The sequence below is a fragment of the Pseudomyrmex gracilis genome, unplaced genomic scaffold, assembly GCF_002006095.1.
Source record: "Pseudomyrmex gracilis isolate BER0280 unplaced genomic scaffold, ASM200609v1 scaffold_2331, whole genome shotgun sequence".
Taxonomy (NCBI): Eukaryota; Metazoa; Arthropoda; class Insecta; order Hymenoptera; family Formicidae; genus Pseudomyrmex; species Pseudomyrmex gracilis.
In genome coordinates this window covers 2,810-9,189 of record NW_018022915.1, presented here as the reverse complement: position 1 = coordinate 9,189, position 6,380 = coordinate 2,810, and the positions used below count along the sequence as shown (strand labels likewise).

Here is a 6,380-nt window from a genome sequence, read left to right as displayed (position 1 = left end):
GATCGTAACGTTTAAACTGTTAGAATTTTTGTTTACCGGTAGTATCCGAACATACAAGTACCGTCCGCGAAAGAATGCGACGCCGTTGACTCGAATCACACTCGCATTGCTCAAGCGAATCCCTTGGAATACGTAAAAGCGCGAGTAAACGGAGCTTACGCCAGTGTCAATTCCGATATAGCGAAGATGATGTAACGTTTGCTTAATGTCACTAAACAAAACAATGATGCATTGACGGCACCAAAATAAATATATTTGATGTAACGCAGTGTTGATTTATTGTTCCTTTTTTGCATTTGCCAGCAAGAGAACAACGTTTACGATTTGCAACTTCATATGGTGTTTTCCTTACATATCCTAGTTTTTTTATTTGTCGTTGTTCTCGTCTTTCTCAACGATGCTTTGCTTCTTCTTTACTCTGCGCGTCATCTTCTACATAATCTTGGCAAAAGTTTTTGTGCCTTTTTCACTCTCAAAGTCCTTCCAAGTCTCCAGCACAACACGCGACTCTTGATGTCGCCGCTGTTTTTTGACGCGTTTTTTTCGCGCTCGAATATACACCTGGCCAGAGCGACGTCGTTTTTCCAGCTGCGGGTTCAGCAATTCGTACTTGGCGTGAACGATCGAGACCTTGACGTGCAACTTGCGTTCGATTAAACGCTCGAACAGTTAACGAGCGTTTTTGTCGTGCTTTGAGCGATTTCAAGGTCAATGTACGATCTCCATAGCAGTCCCGGCATGTTCATTTGCGGCCGCGCGACGGCGAATTCGTAGATCGCACGGGCGCAAACGATCTCATTCAAACGCGTTTCCACCTCGGCAAATCGCATCAACGTGGCGCAATTCTCCGGACCGAACTCGAGAAACTTCACATACAACTTGCGACATCGATCGAAACTCAACAAGCTGCGTTTNCAGATCAATGTAACTTTGATAGAGCTTGTCCGTCGGACAGATGCCCAGTGCCAGATCTAACGTTTGTTTGTTTTCGCGACGTTCTTTTGTCGGATCATGACAACGTACGCGTAATACAGCCAGATCTTGGAGAAAGTGAAACGTTTTTGCGGTATGAGTTTCAGACACACTTTGTACACCTCACGGCAACGTTCGATGTCTTTCGTTTCCAGTTCATCAAAGATGGCATACTTGATCCGAAGATAGATGTACCTATGCCAGCATTGTTTTTTCTTGGTTGACGAAACTTTAGCGATCGCTTGTTCGTACGTCTTGTGAATCACATTGGGTTTACTTACAAGATAATCGAACCACGTGTCGTAGGTAGACGGATTCTCCTTCACTCTCTGCTCGTACTGATGCTTCTGCTTGCAGATGACGTCCTCGATTCCCAAGCAATCGCCGTACTTTTTTTCGTGAATTGTATAAACCTTGTATAAGCCTTGTAACTTTTTTGACTGCTTCTTTTTGACAGATGTTCTAAAGCGTACTTTTAGATGATACGCGCACGAACGTGTTTTTGTTGATTTTTCTCGAACTTAACAAAAACCGGAAACGACTTCTCGTCCAGATCCTCGTTTTCGTATAGTTCACCGCTTGTTCGTAAACGTCGCGCGCGCCTCTGATAAATTCGTAAGGCTCCTCCGTACTTTATCCAATGCTTTATCGGGATGTACCATAATAAAGCGCGTAAATTTGTCGGGCGCGATCAATCTTTTTGTCGCAGCACAAACTTCATATTTGTCTGCCAGGCAGACCGGTTTGTCCAATTCTCATTTCATTTATTGCTCGATCACTTGATGCGCACAGCCAATGTTTTCCAGAGATTCTTACATGTACGTATATTTGTACCAAAATTGATTTGCTCGTGGCAGCAACGTAATCGCACGATTCCACAGATTCTTGGCGTAATTGACCTGCCTGTTGCGCATTTATATCTCCATGTATTTGAGACACACAAAGATATATTCCGATAATCTACCTCCAGCGCTCGCTCGTAAATATCTTTCGCACGTTGAATCTGTTTCTGACTTTTTTCTCATTGTGCGTACTTTATCCAGTTAGAAATGATCATACGATTCTTGCGTATGACATCTTCGAACGCTTTGCGATTTTAATGTTGATAATTAGCAAGTTTGTGAGGGTCCAAAATCTGCTTTGAAGATGAAAACAGAAGTTCCAAGTCACATTCTTTTGCTTCACGAGTCAGCTGCACGGCGGTAATCTTTATTTCAGCGGGCGCCTAGTTTTTCATCTTTGCCACTTTGAGAGTCTTCTGTGATTTCTCCGTCTCTATGTGAGAATTTCACAGTATATTTTGTTGCACTTTGTGTTGATTTTTCTGCAATATGAAAAAATTAAAATCAATACTACTTTTGAATTGTTTTCTAGGTTAAAAAAATTCTATCCGCGATAAGTACATGTCTCAATTAGAAAAATATCAGAATATCAAGATTTGATATAAAACCTCGGATTGATTTGTTCGATATTTAGTCAAAAGTTTGTAAAAAAATATCAAATTTCAAAAACTTATAATTCAGAGAACCTTACAAAATATTATTGTTTAATAAGTTTTTAAATTATAAATCAACTTATTTTCTAATATCATTAACTTCTTTTCTAATATCATTATCTTTCTAACATCAGTATTAATTTTTACATCCCTAATAACAAGAATATTATCCAGCATACTACAAATTTGATTTATTATAGAAATTAATACTTTCATATTCATCAATTACATACTCATAATAATTAGAGAAAAAAAAATTACTTTTACTTATTTTGTAATACAATTTCTAGCATTTTTAATTATATTGTTTGCTATAATTATCAACCCAGTAATTTTAAATTCAAAACATTCAATATTAATATTATCTTTATTTTTAAAACGTGGAATCACCCCTTTCCATTTAAGATTAACTTTTTTAATCAAATTTATAACCTGGCAGGCAAGTGCACTTTTACTAACTTTTCAGAAATTGCATCCATTTAATATTTTTTATCTTACAGAGATTACAAGACAGATCTTTATGTTCTTAATAATAACAATATATTCTATATATTCTTAAATATAACAATAAGTGTTTTTCCTGTTTCTATAATCAACATTAAAAGAATAAAACTCTTAATTACAGATTCCTTCAGTAATAAAACAAGATAAATTATTATACTTATTTAAGTAAAACATTAAATATGATTTATATACTGTTTTTCTTACTCTACCATTTTACTTATAATTAGTTAAATTTTGAATAAACCTACAATCTTACTCAAATTTTTCAACGCAATATCAAAAACTTTAATTTAATATTTGCATTAATAATAATAAACTTATCAAAAATGACACCAGTTTGTTTTTTTATCTTCAACTAATTCACAACTTACATTATTATTAAAAAATCAAATATGATGATATTAATAATAATTGTCTTATTTAGTTCCTTGTTAATAACATTTATCCACATTAAAATAATTTCATGATTCATATTTGTAAAAAACTTTAAATCTAAATTTACACAAAAAAATCAAGTTTTGATTTAAATAATTATGTCTCTATTATCTTACCCTTATTTACGCCCTTAATTATAATACTTAAAAAATTTTAATTTTGTAGTAAACTATAAGCTTTCAAAGTTTAAAAAATAATTAGTTTATAAATCTTAAACATTTTAATCAAAACTGATGATCAGTAACTAAAATTATATTCATAAATTAAATATCCGTAACTTTCTTTAGTATTAAAAAAGTAGTTTTTAAATAAATTTACAATTTAGTACTTAAATCAGACATAGCACTCTAATTTTTATAATTATAATTTTACTACCAATATATTAAATTTAGTATAAATATATAAGAACAAATGACTATATTTAACGAATCATATAAAGATATTGGAATTTTCTACTTTATATTTGCCATATGAGCTGGTATGATCAAGTCATAAATGAGAATAATTATTCGAATTAAACTTGGATCATGCGGCGCAATCATTAACAATGATCAACTTTATAATTTTATTGTAACAAAACACGCATTTAATACAATTTTTTTCATAGTTGTGCCATTTTTAATTAGAGGATTTTGTAATTTTCTTGTCCTTTTAATGATTGGGTCAGCAGACATAGCTTATTCACGAATAAATAACATAGGATTTTGACTTCCATTACCGTTTATTATACTTCTTACTTTTAAAAGATTTATTAGCTCCGGTGTTGGAACTGGTTGAACAGTATACCCTCTTCTCTCCTCAAATATAAAAGTCCACAGAGGTTCGTCAGTAGATTTAACAATATTTCTCTACATATTGCAAGAATTTATTCAATTATGGGAGCTATTACTTTATCTCTACAATTATTAATATAACTCATAAACATTTTTCTGTAGACAAAACTCCTTTAATAGTCTGATTTATCTTAATTACAGCTATTCTGCTTGTTTTATCACTACCTGTGCTAGCTGGTGCAATCACCACGCTCTCAACAGATCAATAATTACGTACATTATTTTTTGACTTCTCAGGAGGAGTACACTTAATCCTATGCCACCACTTATTCTGAATTTTTGTACATCCAGAAGTTTATATTTTAATCTTACTAGGATTTGGAATAATCTTTCATATTATTATAAGTAAAAAAAGTAAAAAAGAAACATTCGGATTCTTAGGAATACTTTATGCAATAATAGCAATTAGATTTCTAGGATTTATTGTATAACCCCATTATATATTTTCAGTAGGAACAGATGTTAACGAGCTTATTTCACCTCAGCAACAATGATCATTGCTGTCCCCACAGAAATTAAAATCTTTAGATAAATTACTACCTTGCACAAAAATAAAATAAATATATGAAAAGGGTATTTGGGATTTTTCATATACGAGATGCAAATATAGCACCCTATATAAATTTTAGAATTGTTATTACAAGTCAAATTTCACGTGTAAAAATTTACAAGTGAACACGTATATATGTATATATGTACACGTATAATCTCCGCACAACACCTAGCGAACGGCTCTTATGACCGAATATATATTTATTATTAGTTTGGAAACTTCGGAGCCTTAAAAGAGTTTTTAATTGTTTAAAATAAATATAACTTCCACTCTTTTATGATCTTTGTAATTATATTTACCATAAGATGATTAACTGGTTTTACACTATCAAATTTATCACTTGATATTGTATTACATGATACATACTACCTTGTAATCCGTTTCCATTATGTCCTATCTATAGAAGCTGTATTCTCAATTATTTTAAGATTTATTCACTGATTCCCTCTTATTACTGGTTACGCTCTCAATAATTTTTGATTAAATATTTAAGTTTTACCAATATTTACTGTTGTAAACATACCCATTTTCCTTTACCATTTCTTAGGACTTACAGGGATATCTCGCCGATACAGAGATTACCCTGGCACATTTATTTCATGAATTATTATTTAATCAAAGAGGTTCACTTATTTTTATTATAAGATTAATTTTATGTGCTTTTTTTAGGTGAGAATCTTTAGCATCCAAACAAAACATTATTTTTATATTCCACCAAAATTTATTTATTAAATGAATACTATCCGATTCTCCTATGTTTCATAGTTACAATAAAATTCCTTCAACAAGGTAATTTAATATGGCAGAAAAAGTGCTATTGTGTTAAATACCATATATGATATCCAAATATTTATTAACAAGTAATACATGAATCATAGGCCTTCAAAATTCTACTACTTTTATTTTCGATATAATAATCTTTTTTCACGATTTTACAATAATAGTTTTAGATGTTAGTACAAAATTAATTGTTTTATTTATATCATCATTCTGATACAATAATCATATTAATCAATTTTTCCTAGAAAGAAACAGTATTGAAATCTTATAGACTGTTGTTCGTACGATTACAGTAATTTTTATTGTTATTCTATCCATTAAAATTCTGTATTATACAGATGAAATATTACGTAACAACATAAACAGTAACGCCCTAAGTCAGCAATGATATTGATCATACGAATATTCTGATATTATAAACCTAGAATTTGATTCGTTTAAATCAAACGAAAACAATTTTTCTTCCAGTTTAGTAGATGTTGACAACCGTTGCGTTATTCCTTTTAAATACCCTATTCAATGATTAACCACATTTACAGATGTAATTTACTCATAAACTGTTCCATCCTTAGGAATCAAAATAGATACCTTAAGCCGATCTACCTTAGGCCGACTAAATCAAAAAATAATCTGAATAAATGGACCTGGATTATTTTGTAGACAATGGTTAGAAATCTGCTGCATTAACCACAGATTTATACCTATTGTTGTCGAATCAACAAAAATTAAAAATTTTAAAAAATAAGTTCTATCAAACTCATAATTGGGTTAGCCCATATAGTAAATTTAATGACTGATAATGTAAGTT

The 6,380-nt window shown here is 31.4% G+C and overlaps 1 pseudogene; it reads right to left on the bottom strand.

Moving 5' to 3' along the window:
• Positions 1–366: 366 nt before the first annotated feature.
• LOC109862752 lies at positions 367–5,319 on the bottom strand (annotated as a pseudogene).
• Between the last annotated feature and the right edge of the window lie 1,061 nt (positions 5,320–6,380).